This window comes from Pongo abelii, chromosome 4 (genome assembly GCF_028885655.2).
Source record: "Pongo abelii isolate AG06213 chromosome 4, NHGRI_mPonAbe1-v2.0_pri, whole genome shotgun sequence".
NCBI lineage: Eukaryota > Metazoa > Chordata > Mammalia > Primates > Hominidae > Pongo > Pongo abelii.
In genome coordinates, this window is record NC_071989.2 from 33,666,340 (window position 1) to 33,689,336 (window position 22,997).

General features: G+C 37.8%; 1 long non-coding RNA gene across 4 annotated transcripts in view; it reads left to right on the forward strand.

Annotated features, from left to right (window-relative positions):
• Nucleotides 1–2,497: 2,497 nt before the first annotated feature.
• The window catches only part of LOC134761382 (uncharacterized), a 48,399-nt gene continuing 27,899 nt past the window's right edge, over nucleotides 2,498–22,997 (forward strand). The window contains exons 1-3 of one of the 4 annotated variants that reach the window (XR_010139934.1): nucleotides 5,015–5,101; nucleotides 12,151–12,191; nucleotides 13,019–13,109. This is a non-coding gene — a long non-coding RNA (uncharacterized LOC134761382). Of the gene's footprint in view, nucleotides 5,229–12,150; nucleotides 12,192–13,018; nucleotides 13,110–22,997 lie in introns of all 4 variants that reach the window. The other 3 variants (XR_010139932.1, XR_010139933.1, XR_010139935.1) reach the window with 3 other exon arrangements.

Genomic DNA, 22,997 nt, shown 5'->3' on the forward strand with positions numbered 1-22,997 from the left:
CACCCTTGTGCAGGGTTCCCAGCTTCCTCCCACTTCAGCTCACAGTCTGCGTCCTCACTCCATACACTGTCAATGTCTTCCTTCCAAAGATTATTCAGATTGTGCCAGTCTTCTTAATGATCTCATCTCTAAGTGGGAGAAGCGCTTCCTGGCTGCATTTAGTCAGCCATCTTGGCTCTTCTCTCTTAAACAATATATTTTGAAGTCAGGCAATGAGATGCCGCCAGCTTTGTTCTTTTAGCTCAGGACTACTTTGGCTATTCAGGCTGTCTTTTGGTTTCATATGAATTTTAATGTTTTTCCCTAATTCTATAAAAAATGACATTGGGAACTTGATAAGGATAGTGTTGAATTTGTAGATTGCTTTGGGCAGTATGGCCACTTAAACAATATTGATTCTTCCAATCCATAAGCATGGAATGTTTTTCTATTTGTTTATGTTAGCTATGATTTCTTTCAGCAGTGTTTGGCAGTTTTATTTGTAGAGTTTTTTACCTCCTTTGTTCCCTGTATTCCTAGGTATTTTATTTTCTTCTGCAGTTGTAAACAAGATCATGTTCTTGATTTGGCTCTCACCTTGAATGCTATTAATGTATGGAAATGCTACTGATTTTTGTACATTGATTTTGGATCCTGAAACTTTACTGAAGTCTTTTATCAGTTCCGTGAGTCTTTAGGCAGAGACTTTGGGGTTTTCTAAGCATAGAATAATATCCTCAGTGAAGGGAGACAGTTTAGTTTCTTCTTTTTCTACTTGGATGCTTTTAATCTCTTTCTCTTACCTGATAGCTCTGGCGAGGACTTCCAGCACTATGTTGAATAGAAGTGGTGAGAGTTGGCACTTTGTCTTATTGCAGTTCTCAAGGGCAATACTTCTAGCTTTTGCCCATTCCATATGATGTTGACTCTGGTTTGTCATAGATGGCTCTTATTATTTTGAGGTATGTCCCTTTTTTTTTGAGATGGAGTCTCACTTTGTCACCCAGGCTGGAGTGCAGTGACATGATCTGAGCTCACTACCACCTCTCCCTTCCAGGTTCAAGCAATTCTCCTGTCTCAGCCTCCCAAGTAGCTGGAATTACAGCGTGCACCACCACACCCGGCTAATTTTTGTATTTTTAGTACAGACGAGGTTTCACCATGTTGGCCAGGCTGGCCTCAAAATCCTGACCTCAAGTGATCAGCCTGCCTCAGCCTCCCCAAATGGTAGGAGTACACGTGTGAGCCACTGCACCCAGCCTGTTTCTTTATTGACTAGTTTAATGAAAGTTTATAACATGAAAGAATGTTGTATTGAAGGCTTTTTTCTGTATCTGTTGAGATGATCATATGGTTTTTGTTTATGATTATGTTTATGTGGTGAATCATATTTATTGATTTGCATACATTGAACCAGCGTCGCCTCCCAGGAATGAAGCTTAATTGATCACGGTGAATTTGCTTTTTGACATATTGCTGGATTCCGCTTGCTAGTATTTTGTTGAAGATTTTTGCATCTATATTCATTGGGGATATTGGCCTGCAGTTTTCTTCCTTTTTTTCTGAGACAGGGTCTCATTCTATCACCCAGCCTGAAGTACAGTGATGCAACCATAGCTCACTGAGGTCTCTACCTCTCAGGCTCAAGCGATCCTCTCACCTCAGCCTCCCAAGTAGCTGCAACCACAAGCATGTGCCACCATGCATCGTTAATTTTTAAATTACGTGTAGAGACAGAGTCTCCCTGCATTGCTCAGGCTGGTCTCAAACTCCTGGGCTCAAGCAATCCTCCCACCTTAGCCTCTATTTTCTTTATTCATTGTGTTTTTGCCAGGTTTTGGTATCAGGGTAATGCTGGCTCCATAGAATGAGTTAGGGAGGAATCGTTCCTCCTTGAATTTTTTGGAATAGTTTCAGTAGAATTGGTACCAACTTTTTTTTGTACGTTTGGTAGAATTTGACTGTGAATCCAACTGGTGTGGGCCTGTTTTGGTTGGTAGGTTTTTTCATGCTGATTCAACTTTGCAACTTGATATTGGTCTTTTCAGAGTTTCAGCTTCTTCCTGATTCAATCTTGGAAGGTTGTGTATTTCCAGAAATTTATCCATTTCCTCTGGAAATTCTAGTTTGTGTGTGCAGAAGTGGTAATAATAGTCGCTGAAGATCTTTGTATTTCTGCAAAATCAGCTGTAACATCACCTTTGTTGTTTCTGGTTGTGCTTATTTGGATCTTCTTTTTGTTCTTTGTTAATCTAGCTATCAGTGTACCCATCTTGTTTATCCTTTCAAATAACCTACTTTTTTCTTTCATTGGTTCTTTGTATGGATTTTGGGGGTCTGAATTTCATTCAGTTCTTTGATTTTATTTATTTCTGTTCTCCTAGTAGTGTTCTGGTTACTTTGTTCTTGTTTTCTAGTTCCTCTAGGTTTGATGATAAATCATTGATTTGAGACCTTTCTAACTTTTCGAGGTAGGCATTTAGCACTATAAACTTTCCTCTTAACACTGTTTGTGCTGCATCCCAGAGATTTTGTTATAATGTGTCTGTTTTCATTTATTTGATTTTTGCCTTAATTTCATTGTTTAACCAAAAGTCATTCAGGAGCAGTTGTTTAATGTCCATATAATTGTGTGGTTTTGGGAGATCTTCTTGGTAATAATTTCTTTTCTTTCTTTTTTTTTTTTCTTGAGATGGAATTTCACTCTTGTTGTACAGGCTGGAGTGCAATGGCATGATCTCAGCTCACCACAACCTCTGCCTCCTGTGTTCAAGTGATTCTCCTGCCTCAGCCTCCCGAGTAGCTGGAATTACAGGCATGCGCCACCAGGCTCAGCTAATTTTTTCGTATTTTTAGTAGAGATGGGGTTTCTCCACATTGGTCAGGCTGGTCTCGAACTCCCACCTCAGGTGATCCACTTACTTCGGCCTCCCAAAGTGCTGGGATTATAGGTGTGAGCCATTGTGTCCAGCTGATAATGATTTCTATTTTTATTCCACAGTGGTCTGAGAGTTGTGTTGGTATGATTTTTATTTTTTTAAAATTTATTGAGATATGCTTTGTGGTCAAGTATGTGGTTCATCTTGGCATATGTTCTGTGTGCAGATGAGAAGAATGCATATTCTGTGGTTGATGAGTGGAGTCTATTAGGTCCAGTCGGCCAAGTGTCAAATTCAAGTCCAGAATTGAATTTCTTTGTTAGTTTTCTGCCTTGATGACTTGTCTAACATTGTTAGTGGGGTGTTGAAGGTATGTCACAATTATTGTGTGACTAGGTCTTTTTGTAGGCTGAGAAGTAGATGTTTTATGAATCTGGGTGCTCTAATGTTGGGTGCATATATGTTTAGGATAATTAAGTCTTATTGAAGTGAACATTATCATTGTTTAATGCCCATTTTTGTCCTTTTTATCATTTTCATTTTAAAGTATGTTTTATCTAATATAAGAATAGTGACATCTGCTCTTTTTTGTTTTCCATTTGCATGACAGGTCTTTCTCCAACCTTTATTTTGAGACTATGGGTGTTTTTATGTGTGAGATGTGTCTGTTAAAGATAGCAGATGGATAGGTCTTTTTAAAAATTTTATCTAACTTGCAATTCTGTACCTCTTAAGTAGGGCATTTAGACCACTTACATCCAAGATTGATGGTGATATATGAGGTGTTGATGCTTTTATAAAGTTGTTAGCTGGTTGTTTTGTATCTTCTATTGTGTCATTGCTTTATAGGGTCTGTGGGCTATGTACTTAGGTGTGTTTCTTTGGTAGCAGATATCATTCTTTTGTTTCCATGTTTAGAACTCCCATAAGGATCTCCTGTAAGGCTGGTCTAGTGCTAATGAATTCACTTAGTACTTGCTTGTCTGAAAAAGATTTTATTTCTCCTTCATTTCTGAAGCTTAGTTTGATGGGATATGAAATTCTTAGTTGCAATTTTTTTTTCTTTAAGACTGCTGAAAATAGGCCCTCAATCTCTTCTGGTTTGTAAGGTTTCTGCTGAGAAATCTGCGTTAGACTGATAGGGTTCCCTTTGTTTGTGATCTGGCCTTTTTCTCTAGCTACCTTTAAGATTTTTTTCTTTCACATTGACCTTGACAGTCTGGTGATGTACATTTTACGTAGTATCATGCAGGTGTTCTCTGGATTTCCTGTATCTGCATGTCTACCTCTTAACAAGATTAGGGAAATTTTCTGGAATTATCCTCTCAAATATGATTTCCAGGTTATTTTCTTTTTATTCTTCTCTCTCAGGAATGCCAAAAATTTGTAGGTTTGGTTGCTTTACATATCCCATATTTTTCAAAGATTTTGCTCAGTTTTCTTAACTCTTTTTTCTTTATTTTTGTCTGTTTGAGTTACTCTGAAGGACCAGTCTTCAAGCTCTGGAATTCTTTCTTCTACTTGTTCCAGTCTATTGATAAAGCTTTCAATTATATTTTGAAATTCCTTAAGTGAGCTTTTTCAAATCCAGGCGTCTGAGTGATTTGTTTTTAAGATGTTTATTTCTTCTTTCTTTTCCTGGGTTGATTTAGAAGTTTCTTTGTGTTGACTTTCAACCTTGTCTTGGATCCCACTGAGCTTTTTTTAAATCCATGTTTTGAATTCCTTATTTGTAATTTCTGAATTTCCATTTTGGTTAGCAACCATTGCTGGAGAGCTATTGTGATCCTTTGGTGGTGTCACTGCATTCAGATTTTTCACGGTTTCAGAATTCTTGTGCTGGTTCCTTCTCATCTGGAGATGCTAGAAATTCTAATTTTTGTAATTATTTTTATGTGGGTAGGATTTTTTGTTTCCCTTTTATTCCCTACAATATTATTATTTTGTTTTCCTTTCCCTTCCCCCTGCCTCTATAGTGTCTGACTGTGAAGAAGTTGGGAAGAATATTCTGGTCTTTTTTTTTTCTATAGCTCTAAGAAATTGTTTCATCAGGCTTTATATTATGCTGCCCTGTTTGACCTACAAGCCAGTAAATGGCTCTTATGAGTAAAAAGCCAGCTGCAGCCAATGTGACTGGGTATATACTTTATCTTTTTTTCTAGGAGAAACTCTCTGTTACTTCAAGCAATGGGCTGATCTGTGAAGTACACAGTGTTCTGAGATCCCTGCTCAGCGCTGGGGAGGTATGGGACAAGATGGGTGGGGTCAGACTATGCATGCCCACCTACAGTTTCCCCAATAACTGGCACAAGTACCAGCACTGAATGAGAATCAAGTGGGTGGCCACCAAGTGCCCCAAGGAGTGTCTAGGTATGGAGCTGGGAAACATACTCTAAACTCCTAATCCAGGAGAGTGGGTACTTGAGATGCCTAGATATCTACCTGGGCATGGAGCATATAGGGCTCTGCTGAACCACAGTCTCTGCACAGGGAGAGTAGGGTGGCTCAGACTGCTGATTTAGGTGAGTGAGTGTTCAGAATGCCTGGTGATCTGCCTGGCTGAGGAGTGTATAGGGCTCAAGTGTACCACAATCTATGCACAGAGAGGGTTGAGTGGCTTGGGCTTCTAATCCAGGGAAATGGGTGATCTGAATGCCTGAAGGTCTGCCTGGATGTGGAGCAGAGACAGCCAACTGCATTATGATCTATGCACAGGAAGGGTGGGGTGGCTCAGAGTGATAGTTCTTATGAGTAGGTGCTTCAAATGCCTGGAGATCTTTCTAGGGGTGGAGCAGAGAAGGCCCCACTGCACCATGATCTCAAGGTAGCAGGCTGGGGCACCCAACAATAACACACACAGACTGGTTCACCAAGCTGGCCCTGGCTGCAAGTCTCATCACTCAGGAGAAACTGTAGCTGTAGAAGCTGTCCTCTTGCCCTAGGCTTGCAATGGCAGACAGCACAATTCCACTGCCTACTGCTGAGGCACGTTCCAGAATTCTGGCTGTGAAAGCCACTACCCTGCTCCAGAGCAAGCACTCTAGTTTTTGGCCTGAGACTAAAATGCCTGTGTGGACCCACTGCCAAGTTGCCAAGGAATGACTGACTTTGTAATCATCCAGATGAAAAATCTCATCCTGCCCTTGGTCCCAGATTTGGGAAAATGCCTGCAGCATTTCCCAGTGTATTTCCCTCTCAGTGCCTCCAAATCTCTCCTTAACTTGGCTCCAAAGCTTAGGAGAAACAAAATGATTTCCTTCTGGCCTGGATTGCTCAGATTTCCAGTGGAAAGATGAGTCACAGGAGGAGGCTCTCTGCACCCTCTCATGTACTGTGGCTTCACTCTTATCAACCAGATGCCATCATGGGGGCTGTTTGCTCATGTTCTTCTCCTCAGGATCTGGGGTGTCTTTCGTGAGTCTGGTGGATTCCCATTTACCTTCTGAATTAAAGTTCATAGAGTTAATCTTTATTCATTGCCTTGCAATTTCCAAGTGACTGGGGCATGCTGAAAGCCTCTAATCCACAATCTTGGAAAAAATTGTTTTTGAATCTTATCTTGAATTTTATTTCTGCACTTAGCTTTATTATTTCCTTCCTTCTAGCAATTTTGGGTTTAGTTTGTTCTTGTTTCTCTAGTTCCTTGTGGTAAATCATTAGATCATTTTAAATATTTCTCTCTTTTTTGACATAGGTATTTATTGTTACAAACATTCCTCTTAGAGCTGTTTTTCTTGTGTTGTATACGTTTTGTCATAATGTTTTCAATCCTGTTAGTTTCACAAAATTTTAAAGTATTTTTCTGTATTAGTCCATTCTCACATTGCTATAAAGAACTACCTGAGACTGGATAATTTATAAAGAAAGAGTTTTAATTGACTCACAGTTTCACATGTTGTACAGGAAGCATGACTGGGAAGTCCTCAGGAAACTTACAATCGTGGCAAAAGGTGAAGAGGAAGGAGTCATGTCTTACATGGTCAGAGAAGGAGAAAGAGAGAGCAAAGAAGGAAGTGCTACACACGTTTAAACAACCAGATCTCATGATAACTCACTATCACAAGAACAGCAAGGTGGAAGTCTGCCTCCATGGTTTAATCACCTCTCACCAGGCCCCTCCTCCAACACTAGGGATTGGATTATGACATTAGATTTGGGTGGGAACAAAGAGCCAAACCTTATCATTCTCTTAATTTCTTTATTGACCCATTAGTTATTTAGGAACATGCCATATAATTTTCATGTTTTTGGAATGTTTTCAAAGTTTTTCTTATTGTTGATTTCAAGTTTTATACAATTGTCAAAAATATTTGATATGATTTCTATCTTCCTACATTTGTTAAGACTTGTTTTGTGGCCTAATATATAATATATCCAAGAGAATATTCCATTTGCTATTGAGGGCAATGTGCTTTCTGCAGCTGTTGGATGGAATGTTCTGTAAATGTCTGTACATTCCATTTGGTCAATCATGTAGTTTAAGCCCAATGTTTCTTTGTTGCATTCTGTCTAGATGATCTATCCATTGTTGAAAGTGGGGTGGTGATGTACCCTACTTTTATTTTATTGCCATCTATGTCTCCCTTTAGATCTAATAATATTTGCTTTATATATCTGGGTGCTGATATGGTTTGGGTCTGTGTCCCCACCCAAATCTCTGTCAAATTGTAATCCCCAGTGTTGGAGGTGGGGGCTGGTGGGAGATGATAAGATCATGGGAGCAGATTTCTCACGAATAGTTTGACACCATTCTTTTGGTGCCGTTCTCGTGACAGTGAGTGAGTTCTTGTGAGATCTGGTTGTTTAAACATGTGTAGCACCTCTCCCTTTGTTTGCTCTGTCTTGCTCCTGCTTCTGCCTTGTAAGAAGGCCTGCTCCCACTTTGCCTTCTGCCATGAATATAAGCTTCCTGAGGACTCCCCAGAAGCAGATGCCACCGTGTTTCCTGTACAGCCTGCAGAACCATAAGTCAATTAAACCTCTTTTCTTATAAATTACCCAGTTTCAGGTATTTCTTTATAGCAATGTGAGAATGGCCTACTATAGAAAATTGGTGCCAGGAGTTGGGTATTGCTATAGGTATACCTGAAAATGTGGAAACAGCTTTGGAATTAAGTAACAGGCAAAGGTCAGGAGAGTGTGGAGGGCTCATAACTGAAAAGGAAGATGGAGAAAAGTTTAAAATTTCCTAGAGACTAGTTAAATGATTGTGACCAAAATGCTGATAGTGATATGGACAATGAAATCCAGGCTGAGGAGGTCTCAGATGAAAATCAGAAACTTATTGGGAACTGGAGCAAAGGTCACTATGCTTATGCCTTACCAAAAAAACATGGCTGCACTGTGTCCCTGCACTAGGGATCTGTGGAACTTTGAACTTGAGAGTGATGATATAGGGCATGTGGCAGAAGAAATTTCTAAGCAGCTGGGTGGTCAAGATGTTTCCTGACTGCTTAGAACAGGCTATGCTCATATACATGAGCAAATAAATTATCTAAAGTTGGAATTTATATTTAAGGGAGAAGCAGAGCATAAAAGTTGGAAAGATTGAAGCCTGGCCACATTGTAGAATATAAAAGCCCATTTTCAGGAAAGGAATTCAAGTAGGCTGAAGATATCTGCATAACTACAAAGCAGGCAAGTGCTGATAGCCAAGACAATGGGGAAAAAAACCTCAAAGGCTTTTCACAGATCTTTGCAGCAGCCCCTCCCATTACAGTCCTGGAGGCCTAAGAGGACAGAATGATTTCATTGGCCAGATCCAGGGCCCTGTGGCCCTGTACAGCCTTGGAGCACTGCTCCCTTCATCCCAGCCACTCCAGCTCCAGTCATGGCTCAAAGGGGCCCAGGTACCTCAGGCCATAGCTCCAGAGGGTGCAAGCCATCAGCCTTGACAGCTTCCACGTGTTGTTAAGCCTGTAGGTGTGCAGAGTGCAAGAGTTGAGGCTTGGGAGCCTCCACCTAGATTTCAAAGAATGTATAGAAAAGCTGGATGTCCAGTCAGAAAGTTGCTGCAGGTGGTGAGTCCTCTGAAGAACCTCTACCAGGGCAGTACAAAGGGGGAAATGTAAGGTTGGAGTCCCCACACAGAGTCCCCACTGAGGCACTGGCCTAGTAAAGCTATGAGAAGAAGGTCACCATCCTGCATACCTCAGAATGGTAGATCCACTGACAGCTTGCTCCCTGTGCCTGGAAAAGCCACAGGCACTCAATGCTAGCTGATGAGAGCAATCACAGCAGCTGAATCCTGCAATGCTGCAGGGGTGGAGCTGTTCAAGGCATTGAGAGCCCACTCCATGCATCAGTATGCCCTGAATGTGGGACATGGAGTCAAAGGAGATTATTTTGAAGCATTAAGATTTAATGGCTGCCCTGCTGAGTTTTAGACTTGCATGGGGCTTGTAGCCCCTTTCTTTTGACTAATTTCTCTCTTTTCAAAGGGGAGTATTTACCCAAGCCCTATACCCTCATTGTATCTTGAAAGTAACCAACTTGTTTTTGATTTTACAGGCTCATAGGTAAAAGGGACTAGTCTTGTCTCAGATGAGTCTTGGGACTTTTGAGTAATGCTGGAAGGAGTTAAATTTTGGCAGACTGTTGAGAAGTCATTATTGTATTTTGAAATGTGAGAAGAACATGAGATTTGGGAGGGGTCAGGGGCAGGATCATATGGTTTCGATGTGTCCCCACCGAAATCTCATGTCAAATTATAATCTTCAATGCTGCAGGTGGGGCCTGGTGGGAGATTATTGGATCATAGAAATGAATTTCTCATGAATGGTTTAACACCATCACTTTGGTGCTGTTCTTCTCATAGTGAGTGAGTCGTCATGAGATATGTTTATTTAAATGTGTGTAGCACCTCCCTCTCATTGTCTCTCTCTTGCTCCTGCTCCCACCATGTAAGATGACCTGTTCCCACTTTGCCTTCCACCATGAGTATAAGCTCCCTGAGGCCTCCCCAGAAGCAGATGTCACCATGCTTCCTGTATAGCTTACAGAACCATAGCCAAATAAGCCTCTTTCTTATAAATTACCCAGTCTCAGGTATTTCTTTATAGCAATGCAAGAACAGCCTAATACAGGTGCTCTGATGTTTGGTGCATATATGTTTATAATTTTTATATATTCTTTGTTGAATTGCTCTCTTTATCATTTTATAATGACCTTCTTTGTATCTTTTCAGTTTTTGACTTAAAGTCTATTTTATCGGACATAGATGTGGCTACTCCTGTTCACTTCTGATGTCTGTTTGCAATAAATATCTTTTTCATCCCATCATTTCAGCCTGTTTGTCTTTAACAGTGAGTTGAGTCTCCTATAGGCAGCATGTAGTTTGTTTTTTTCCTATTTAACCACTCTATATCTTTTAATTGAATAATTTAATGCATTTATTTTTGAGGTTAATATTGATAGGTAAAAACTTGACTTACTACTGCCATTTTGTTAATTGTTTTCCAGATATTTTGTAGAATTTTTGTTCCTTTCTTTCTCACTTGTTTACCTCTTTGGTTTGGTGGTTTCCTGTGGTGCTAAACTTTGTTTTCTTTGTGTACCAGTTATAATTTTTTTTCTTTTTCTTTTCTTTTAAGTTACAGGGTAACTATGCAGGATGTGCAGATTTGTTACACAGGTAAACATGTGCCATGGTGGTTTGCTGCACCTATCAATCCATCACCTAGATATTAAGCTCAGCATGCATTAATTATTTTTCCTGATACTCTCCCTCCCCCCACCCCCTACAACAGGCCCCAGTGTGTGTCATTTTTCTCCCTGTGTCCATGTGTTGTCATTGTTCAGCTCCCACTTATAAGTGAGAACATACAGTGGTTGGTTTTCTGTTCCTGCACCAGTTTGCTGAGGATAATGGCTTCTAGCTCCATCCATGTCCCTGAAAAGGACAAGATCTCATTTCTTTTTATGGTTACACAGTATTCCATGGTGAATATGTACCACATTTTCTTTATCCAGTCTATCACTGATGGGCATTTGGGTTGATTTCATGTCTTTGCTATTGTGAATAGTGCTGCAATGAACATGGATGTGCATGTATCTTTGTAACAGAATGATTTATATTCCTCTGGGCATATACCCAGTAATGGGATTGCTGAGTCAAATGGTATTTGTGGCTCTAGGTCTTTGAGAAATTGCCATACTGTCTTCCACAATGGTTGAATTAATTTACATTTGCACCAACAATGTAAAAGCATTCTTATTTCTCTACAGCCTTCCCAGCATCTGTTGTTTTGTTTCCTGACTTTTTAATAATTGCCATTGTGACTGGCATGAGATGGTATCATCGTGGTTTTGGTTTGCATTTCTCTAATGATCAGTGATGTTGAGCTTTTTTTCATATGTTTGTTGGTCACATAAATGTCTGCTTTTCGGAAGTGTCTGTTCATGTCCATTGCCCAGTTTTTAATGGGTTTTTTTCTTGTAAATTTGTTTATGTACCTTGTAGGCCCTGGATATTAGACCTTTGTCAGATGGATAGATTGCAAAAATGTTCTCCCATTCTGTAGGTTGTCTGTTCACTCTGATGATAGTTTCTCTTGCTGCACAGAAGCTCTTCAGTTTAACTAGATCCAATTTGTCAATTTTTGTTTTTGTTACAACTGCTTTTGGTATCTTTGTCATGAAATATTTGCCCATTCCTATGTACTGAATGATATTGCCTAGATTTTTTTAATAGTATTTTTATAGTTTTGGGTTTTACATTTAAGTCTTTAATCCATCTTGAGTTGATTTTTTATATGGTGTAGGGGATAGGTCCAGTTTCAATTTTCTGCATTTAGCTGGCCAGTTATTTCAGCACCATTTATTAAATAAGGCGTGTGTGTGTGTGTGTGTGTGTGCACACGTGCCCATGCATGCTTGGTGGGCTTGGTGAGGTGGCCAACTGTGTGGCATGGGTTCATGCAGGTGCAGTGGATGGTTGGCTATTAGGTGGCTTCTCTGCTATGCAAGTTGGCCTGTTGCTGGGTAGGGAGTGATGGGTATGCTATGTAGTTTTAGACACTGGGGTTTTGGTTGTACCATCAGTCTTAGCCTCCAGACAGCCATTATTGCAACACTGCAGGCACCTGTGTGAATGTGGTGAAATAATGGTGGGACCTTAGGGATGGAGAAAGTCAATGGTTACTGGCCCCCAGGATAGTCTAGACTCTAGCAGTGGATCTGGATTCAAGGTGGTGTCATGCCATAGCAGCTTAAGTCACATGGGTGAGAAGTGTTCAACATAGGTTCCTACTCTGAGGCAATGTAGCCACACAAACTCCTATCCACTCTCCAGCTTGGATTTGGAGCCTGTGAGGACCGGAGAGCTCCCCTGCGGTAAGGACTAATGGTGTCTGCAATGGCACTGGAGACTACTGGGCATCTATCTCTAGCTAACCTTTTCCCTTTAATAAGTATCCCTGACTCTGAAAAGATCCTGACAGTGCAGACGTTTCCTCTAACCCTTCTCTATGTTGCTATCCTGGGCTTCTCTGCTCCACAGGGATTTTATCTCTGGTGATCTTCAGCATGTTTCCTCTGTCTCTCTACTCAAAATATACTTGTTTATTCACTGTTTTAGTTTTGTCCTTTTTTTTTTTTTAGGGGAGAACAAGCATCAGACATCTCTAGTCAACTATCTTGCTGACATAATTTTCCATATTAACTTTAGAATTAGTTTATCAATATCTACATAATTTTCTGGGATTTTGTTTGGGATTTCAGTGAATCTACAGATCAAGTTGGGAAGAACCGGCATCTTGACAATATTAAGTCTTCCTACCCATAAACAGAATCTGTCCATTTATTTAGTTATTTGATTTCATTAATCAGTGTTTTGTAGTTTTCCTCACATAGATTTTGTACGTATTTTGTTAGTTTTACACCTAAGTATTTTATTTTTGGAGGGTGTTAATGTAAATCATATTGTTTTTTAAATTTCAAATTTCCATTGTTCATTGCTAGTATATAGGAAAGCAATTGACTTTTGTATAGTAACTTTCCTTGCAACCCTTCTATAATCATAATCACTGTTTAGTTCCAGGAAGTTTTTTGTCAATTTTTTTTTATTTTGTACATAGACAATCATGTCAAAATAAAACAGTAAGTTTTACTTCTTTCTTCCTAACTAGTATACTTTGTGTTTTCTTGTCTTATTATATTAGCTAGGACTTCCAGTACAATGTTCAAGAAAGATAGCAAGAGAGGACATCCTTATCTTTCTCCTAATCTTAAAAAGCTTCTAGTTTCTCATCAGTAAGTATGACGTTAGCTGTAAATTATATATATATAATATTTATAGATTATATATAAAATATATATAATATATACTTGTGGATTACATGTATATTATTTATCAAGTTGAAGAAGTTCCCCTCTATTCTTAATTTATTGAGAGTTTTTATCATAAACGGGTGTTGGATTTTGTCAAATCCTTTTTCTATCTATTGATATAATTGTAGTGATATTTTTTCCTTCGTCTGTACATTTTATGGATTACACGAATTGATTTTCTAATGTTGAACTAGCCTTGCATATCTGTGACAAATCCCACTTGGTCCTGGCATATACTTCTTTTAATATGTTGTTGGATTCAATTTGCTAAAATAGTCATGCGTCACTTAACAATAGGGATACATTATGAGAAATGCACTGTTAGGCAATTGTGTCATTGTGCAAACATTATAGAGGATACCTACACAAACCTAGATGGTGTAGCCTACTACACATGAAGGCTATATGGCACAGCCTATTGCTCTTAGGCTACAAACTGTTATGACATGTAACTGCCCTGACTATTATAGGCAATAGGAACACAATCATAAGTATTTATGTATTTAAACATAGAAAAGGTACAGTAAGGCTTGGCATGGTGGCTCACTCCTGTAATCCCGGCACTTTGGGAGGCCAAGGCAGAGAGATCACTTGAGGTCAGGAGTTTGAGACCAGCCTGGCCAACATGGTGAAATCCTGTCTCTACTAAAAATACAAAAAGTTAGCCAGGTGCTGTGATGCATGCCTGTAATCCCAGCTACTCCGGAGGCTGAGGCAGGAGCACTGCTTAAACCCAGGAGGCAGAGTTTGCAGTGAGCTGAGATCACGTCACTGCACTCCAGCCTGGGTGACAAAGCGAGAATCCATCTCAAAATAAATAAATAAATAAATAAACAGAAAGAAAAGGTACAGTAAAAACACAATACAAAAGATTTTTTTAAATGGTACAACAGTATAACTATAAATGAAACTTGCAGGACTGGAAGTTGCTTTGGCTGAGTTAGTGAGTGAGTGGTGAGTGAATATAAAGGCCTAGGACATTACTGTACACTACTGTAGAATTTAAAAACAATGTATGCTTAGTTTACTCTAAACTTATTACAAAATAGTTTTCTTTTTTCATCAATAAATTAACCTTAACTTACTATAACTGTCACCTTATAAATTTTTTAATTACTGACTTTAATCATTTAATTTTTTGACTCATAACACTTAGCTTAAAACGCAAACACATTGTATAGCTGTATAAAAATATTTCTCTATTGTATCCCTATTCTATGCATTTTGTTTTATTAAAATTCTTTTTTTTTTTTACTTTTTAAGCTTTTTTTGTTAACAACTAACACATCAACACACTCATTAGCCTAGGCCTACATAGGGTCAGGATCATCAACATCACTGTCTTTCACCTCCACATCTTGTCCCACTGGAAGGTCTTCATGGATAATAACATGCATGGAGCTGTCATCTCATATAACAACAATGCTGTCTTCTGGAATACTTCTTGAAGGATGTGTCTGAAGCTGTTTTACAGTTAACTTCTTTTATATAGAGAAGAACTTCACTCTAAATAATGATAAAAGTATGTAATAAATACATAAACTAGTAACATATCAAGTATTATGTACTGCACATAATTGTACATACTATGCTTTTATACAACTGGCAGTGCGGCAGGTTAACACCAGGATTACCACAAAGACATGAGTAATGTGTTTTGCTATGATGTTATGATGTCACTAGGCAATAGGAGTTTTTCATTTCCATTATAATCTTATGGTACTGCATCATGTATATGGTCTATCATTGACCAAAACATCACTATGCAGCATATGACTGTATTTTGTTGAGAATTTTGCATCTATGTTTATGAGAGATATTGGTGTATAGTTTTCTTTTCTTGCAATGTCTTTGACCGGTTTTGGTATTAGGGTGAAACTAGCCTCATAGAATGAGTTAGTAACTGTTCCCTCTGCTTCCATCTTCCGAAAGAGATTGTAGAGCTTTGCTATAAGTTCTTTCTTAAATGTTTGGTAGAATTCACCAATGAACCCACCTTGGCCTGGTGCTTTCTGTTTTGGAAGGTTATTAATTATTGAATCTTATTTCTTTAGTAGATACAGGCCTAGTCAGATTGCCTATTTCTTCTTGTGCGAGTTTTGGCAAATAGTCTCTTTCAAAAAATTGGTCCATTTCATTTAGGTTATCAAATCTGTAGACAAAGAGTTGTTCATAGTATTCCTTTATCATTCTTTTAAAATCTATAAGATCTGTAGTGATGCTCCTTATTTCACTTCTGATATTAGTAATTTGTTTCTTCTCTTTTTTCATAGTTAGCCTGGTTAGAGGTTGATCAATATTATTGGTCTTTGCAAAGAAGCAACTTTTAGCTTTATTGATTTTCTCTACTTATGTCCTATTTTCAGTTTGATTAATTTGTGCTCTAATGTTTAACTTTTTTCTTCAGCTAACTTTGGATTTGCTCTTCTTTCTCTAGTTTCCTAAAGTAGAAGTTTAGATGATTGATTTTATATATTTTTTTTCTAATATATGCATTCAATGCTATAAATTTTCCTCTAAACTGTGTTTTCACTCTTCCCACAAACTATGATTAGTTGTGTTTTCATTTTCATTTAGTTCTAAATATTTTGAGATTTCTCTTGAGAATTATTATTTGCTCATGTGTTATTTAGAAATGTCTTGTTTAATCTCCATGTATTTGGAAGTTTTCCACTTATCTCTGTTACTGACTTGTAGTTTAATTCTGTTGTGGTCAGAGACCAGACATTGCATGATATCTATTCTTTTGACTTTGTTAAGGTATGTTTAATGGCCCAGAATGTGGCCTATCTTGGTGAACGTTCCATGTTAGCTTGAGAATATTGTGTGTTCTGCTGTTGCTGGATGAAACAGTCTATAGATGTCAATTATATCCAGTTGACTCATAATGTTGGTTTCAACTAAGTCCTTACAATTTTATGCTTGCTGGATTTGTCCATTTCTGAAAGAGGAGTGTTGACATCTCCAATTTGAATCCATCTATTTCTGCTTGCAGTTTTTCCAGTTTATGCCTTGCATATTTTGATGCTCTGTTGTTAGGCATATACTCATTAAGAATAGTTATGTCTTTTTGGAGGACTGACCCTTTATCACTATGTAATGCCCTTCTTTATCCCTGATAACTTTCCTTGCTTTGAAGTCTGTTCTGTCTGAAATTAATATGATGATTCCTGCTTTTTTAAATTAGTGTTAGCAAGGTATCTCTTTCTCTATAGATATGCCAGAATCTCACAAATCACCACTGAAGAACTTATTCATATAACCAAATACCACCTGTTCCCCAAAAACCTATGGAATAAAAAAAAATTTTAATATTTACCTTTAATCTATATCTTTATACTTAAGGTGGGTTCTTTGAATGGATCATATAGTTGAGTCTTGTTTTTAAATCCACTCTGACAATCTCTGTCTTTTAATTGGCTCATTTTGACCATTGATGTTTAAAGTGATTATTGACATAGTTGAATTAATATCTACCATATTTGTTACTGTTTTCTGATTTTTGTCCTTTTCCTTTTTCTTATTTTTATCTTCCCTCTTTTTCTGCCTTTTGTGGTTTTCACTGAGCATTTTATATTTTACCTTCACTTATTCCTTCTTCAATGCTCTTTCTTTCTTTCTTTATGTAGATCTAAAGAACTTATCTTAACATTTTTTTGTAAGTCACGTCCACTGTCAACACATTTCCTCAATTTTTGTCTGAGAAAGCTTTTATGTCATCTTCATTTTTGAAGAATAATTTCACAGGACACAGCATTCTAGGTTGGTGGGGTTTTTTTTGTCTTAACATTTTAAATATTTCACTCTATTTTCTTTTTGCTTGCATGGTTTCTAAAGAGAAGTCAAATGAAATTTCTATCTTTGTATCTTTATAGGTAAAATGTTTCTTTCCCCCTCTGGCTTCTTTCAGGATTTTAATTTATCTCTGAGTTTCTGTAGTTTGAATATGATATACCTAAATGTCATTTTTTGACATTTATCTTATTTGTTATTCTTTGAACTTTCTGGATTTAAGGTTTGATATCTGATGTTAATTGGGGGAAATTATTAATGATTATTATGTTAAATAGTCCTTCTGTTCTTTTTTCTCTTTCTTCTACCTTTCCTATTCCTATTATGCATACACTACACCATTTGTAGTTGTTCCACAGTTCTTAGACATTCTGTTCTGTTTTACCAGTTGTTGTTTTTTTCTTTTTTCTTTTTTTTTTTTTTTGCTTTTCAGTTTTGGAAGTTTCTGTTGATACATCCTTAAGCCATGTCCATCCTACTAATAAGCTCATTAAAGATATTCTTCATTTCCCTTACAGTGGTTTTGATCATTAGCACTTCTTTTTCTTGCTTTCTATTTAGGATTACCATCTCTCTGCTTAAATTACCCATCTGTTCTTGCACGATGTCTACTTTATCCATTAGGGCCTTTAGCATATTAATCTTAGTTAATTTAACATCTCTGTTAGAAATATCCCTTCCAGGTATGGTTCTTGTGCTTGCTCTGTCTCTTCAAATTGTAGGATTTTTTTTTTTTTTTGCCTTTTAGTATTCTTTGTAATTTTTCTCTTGAGAGCTGACATGAGGTATTGGGTAAAAGGATCTGCTGGGAATAGTCCTTCAGTAATGTGGTGGTAAGTTGTGGGAGGAGAGGAAGCATCCTATAGTTCTAAGATTAGGTCTTTGTCTTTTAGTGAACCTGTTTCTGAACTTTGAATGTCACAGTGTTTCACAGTTGTTTTTTTCTACCCCTTAGCTGAGACAGAATGGCTAAAGTGGACTAGAGTTAGGTATTTTCCTTCTCTCTTTCCCCAAGTCAGGTAGGATGTGATAAAACCCCAGAAAGTTAGGCTGTGATTAACTAGTTTCTCCTGAGGGCAGAACTTATTAAGAACAGAGTGCTCTGGTATATTTCAAAATGGTTCCTTTTCCTCTTTGACTGCTGAAAGAATGAGGGAATTTTTCTCCAGTATTTACTGTGAGAATCTGGTCAAGCTCCTAGAGGTAAAACACAAAAGCGTGGGGGAATCCATATGATTGGACCCACCTGGAGATTTTAATTCTCAGATTTGTCCACTCCCAGCCTCCAACAATTTATTACAGTTCATGTTTTCCCACCCTCGCACTGGTTCATGAAGAGGTTTCTGCTCTGGTATGTCATGATTTTCTGTATCCACCTGCCTGTCCCTCCAATTTGAGGGCAGCAATTTGCCTTGGGACCTCACTTCTTTTAAAGATCTAAGAGTTGGTTTTTCAGGTTGTTCAGCCTTTCACTTGTTAGGAGTGAGTAGTGACTTATAAGTTCCTGACATGTGGAATCGGAAACTTTACCGTCTGTTTTGTTCAGAATGTTGAAGATGTTCTGGTGCTAAGCATATTTTGTGATAACATTAAAGCTTTTAAAAGTAGATAATTAGCTGGCAAATACAAATGCAGGAAAAACTTCAAGGCTATAAATACAGCCATGGGGGAATTCACTTGTTTAGAAATCACATGTGTACTGAGAGAGGAAGATTTCTGAGAGTCTGTGAAAAGAATAGATACTTCAGATTACATCTTGGGAAATTCTTACATTTAGAAGTTGGGAAGAGGACAAAGTAGGAGAAAAAAATTGTTGAAGTAAAAGGGAGGCATAGACCATTGCAATATTATGGAAGCCGGAAAAGTAAAAAGCCTTACTTGAAGAAAGTGATGCTATGTGGATTCAAGTGCTGCATCGAAGTCAAAGGGAATGAAAATGCAAAATGACCTGGAAGTTCTTCCTGTGCTAGAAAGTAAGAAAATTCTTAAAGAAAAATGCAGGTATGTCAAAGTAACACAGAATCCAGTTGAAAGTGACTGTCAGCAATCCAAACTGGGACAATTTCAGCATCAAAATAATGATAGTCATGGTTATAAACCACCAAATGAAACAAGCATCCTTGATTGCATACTGATATGAATTATTGACTGAATGAAAGAGAAGGAGTGTGATGATTAATTTTATGTTCCAACATGACTAAACCACGAAGTGCCCAGATATTTGTTTAAACATTATTCTGGGTGTGTCTGTGAGGGTATTTCTGGATAACACTACCATTTGAATCAGTAGAATGAGTCAAGAAGATTGCCTTCTCCAGTGTGGGTGGGCCTCATTCAATTTGTTGGAGGCCTGAATAGGATGGAAAAAGCAGAGTAATTCACTTTCTCTGCCTGATTGTCTTTGAGCTGGGACACAGATCTTCTGTCTTCAGACTTGAATTTAGACTGGAACTTACATTGTCAATTCTCTTGGTAGGCATTTTAACTGTGACTAAAACTTACCCCATCAGCTCTCCTGATTCTGGAAGTATACTATTCCAGTAGACTGGAAGTATACTATTAGCTCTCCTTGTTCTCCAGCTTGCTAACTGCAGACTATAGGACTTCTCAGCTTCCATAACTGAATGGGCAAATTCCTTGTAGTGAATCTCTTTCTGTGTATCTATATCTACATCATTATCTTTGTCTATCTATCTAGATCAATCTAGATAGATTCTATTGGTTCTGTTTCTCTGGAGAACTCAGACTAACTCATGGGGAAGCTTTTTCTTACTATAGAATGCAGCTAATAAATATAGATTTGGCAAGAGCCATATTGGTGGTTTACATGAATGAATGCTAAGGCTGCTCAGTGAATGCTAAGTGAATGCTCAGTGAATGCTAAGGCTGCTGGGTGGAACTTTGCTACAAAAAAGTATATTAACATGATCTTGGAATATCTTCCCCCCCCAAATACTTACCAATTACCAAGGGGAAAAATGGTGACTTTACAGTAGAGAAATCTGGTAGGCACTAATTTGCCTTGTGATCAGGGTTAGCCTCACTGGTAGTGGGACAAATAGACATTGTGCATACCCATAATCCTGAATTGAGAAGAACACCGCATCACTTCTGTAGTATGACTGCTAGGAAATCATAACTTGAGACTGGTTCCAAGTAAATATTAATATCAGATGAACCCAGTTTGTAGAACACCCTTCAAAATGAAAGGCCTTACTATTTAAAACTGTGCAGAGCATGAAAGCCAGGGAACAATTAAGGAGCTGCTCTGGGTGGAGGAACCTCAAGAGATATGAGGACTAAAAGTGACACATAATCTGTACTGGATGCTGGATCAGAGACACAAGTGGTACCGTTGGAAAAATCTGAATGAGTCTGTGAATTGGATAGTGTTATTGTATGACTATTGGTTTCATTGTTTGGATGCATTTGGTTATGCTGGAGTGTGTTCTTGTTTTTGGAAAACACACTGAAGGATTTAGGGAAGACTGAACAAATGTGGTCTAATGTTAACAGGTAGAGAACTTGAGCAAGGAAGACTTCTTTGTACTGTCATTACACTTTTTCTATCAGAAATTATTTTAAAATGAATTATATAAAGATGATTAGAAATGTCTATCTCCCACCAAAGTTTCCTGATCCATTACCAAATTAATCTATATTCCTATTATTTAAATTCCTTTCTCCTTATTCCACAACTAACCATTCATGCCTTTACCTATGATTTCCATATATCCCTTTCAAAAAATCCTGAGGTTCATTAAGTCAAAACCAAGAAAAAAAAAAGAATCAAACCTGTTCCTTGATAAATTATCTTTATACATATCCTCCCTTTCCCCTTCTTAACTTTGAGTGGTGCCCAAATCTGAACAGAAACTGTAATATATCTGCATCAAATTTCTTATTTTTATTTAGTGCGTAGCCAGATTCATTATGCACATTTAATTCAGGGTGCTCCCAAATCTTGGAGGCTGATTACAGATGACCATGCACATCTGTAATCACAATAAGCAAGAAAGCAAACAAACAAAATCAACTATTCCAGTATAAGAGCATGCCACTGAATCAAGGAACCTAGCTTTGAGCAAGAAACTAAAATATGAAAAAATATCACATTCTTCTCAGATGCCCCTAAGTCTAACACTGGTGATGTCCAGTGGCATTCACTGTGACCACAAAAAATGCTTCTTCCTTCCAGAAATGCATATTCATTTGATCCGTATTAAACTGCAGCTTTCTAATCCAAATCGCAACCCAGACCGTGGGCTTATGAGACTGTTTTGATAATAACAAAAAAATTCAGAAAGTTTTACAGACACCATATTGAGAAGGATCCAGTAAAGGAAATAACTTTACTCAACAAAAGATCCCCCAGGAGGACCCATATTATGATTTAGTTAATAGTAATTAAGAAGGTGGGCGGTAACAAGTGAGTTTATCCAGAAGTCAATTGCGCAGAGGTTTAAAAAAAGAAGTTAAAACAGATTAGAAGCTGGACAAATTCACAATTATATTTTGTCACTAGATCATATTCTACTTAAGGCTGCACCAAATATTTTTAATTCCTAATCCTTAAAAAAAGTAAGCAAGTAAAAGAAGAAAGAGACATTGGCACAGGATATAAAGCATTCTTTCTCTAAGCAAATGGTGCACATTTTCTTCATATTTCTCTAACATTTTTACAATTGGGAAAACACCCCAACAGGCTAACATTTATGTATAGTCTAACTTCTAATTTCTTTAAGTGTTTTCCTATGACCTACCTTGCCTGATGCTTCATAGCACATGATGAGTTGGTGGTAACTGTTTGATGAAAGTCACGAGCAGTGGCAAGAAAAAATGGATTTGTTCCTTCTTTTCGAAAACTAAGTACCAAACATTGTTGGTAGTTTTGAATTAAATGCTACATATATTTCTACCATTATTATAGCATGTTACCATAAGACAGAACAAAGTGGTAATAAAGAATAAAAGAGAAAAGCACTATGTCCACCTTTTAGCATATTAGTTGATAATGATGGGAGTACATGACATTTGGCGTTAGATCAACTTATAGGTCTTCCACATATATTATTTTTCATTCAGCAAGGAACTGGATTTGTGATCCAAATAGGTCACAAGGAACATATTGTTAAGAATTTCAGTCTCAGAAGCAGCATCTCCTATAAACAGTGACAATATCAGGCAGTAAGACACTTATAGTCCATCCTGGTTCATCCAAAGCATTTATAAAAATGGCAGCAAACTACTTTTTGTGCATAGAGCAATTCTGAGTCATCAAGCAAAGTGTTAGGTGCACTATAAATGGGGCGTCGAGGGGAAAAGATAAGAAATAAAAGTGAATGTTGGGTATGCTTTTAAGTTATCCTCAATGACTGCTGGAGGTTTCTAGTTTTTATTGGCCTTAGGTCAGCACATGTTGCCCTTGCCTATCACTCTTGGTGATGGTTGGAGCAACTGCTGCTCCTGCTGAAAGAAATCAGCATCACCAGGAAGAGGACTATAAAAGCAATCACAGTGTTGCCACAATTGTTGAGCTAGACATCAAATTATAATATCAGGCAGACAAACAGGAACACATTACTAGCTACCCCAAGATTTCCAGGGGTAAAGTGGTAACTTTCCACATTTGTGGAAAAGTGATCTTTACTCAGAGAACATAATTTTTCTATGTCCAGGGGAAAGATCATTAATGTTAAGTCTGAGAATCCCACTCAGCAGGCCTTACTGAGCTTCACTCCTCCCCACAAAACCAGCCACCCTTGATGAAGCACACTAGTGATAGCAAAGTTCACACATCTATACAAATTCTTCAGGGGAATCTGGGTCAACATAAATTTTTCTTAAAAATCATAGAGTAAATTTCTAGGAATAAGTAATTAACAACTCTCCCTATTGCATTCCTCTATTTATCTTCATAATATCAGTGACATTAAAAGCATTAACTTTTGAGTTCTTAATTACACAGGGCTCTTGGTTGTATGCAGAGTTATAGAGTCAGTTCTTGCCCTTTAGGAG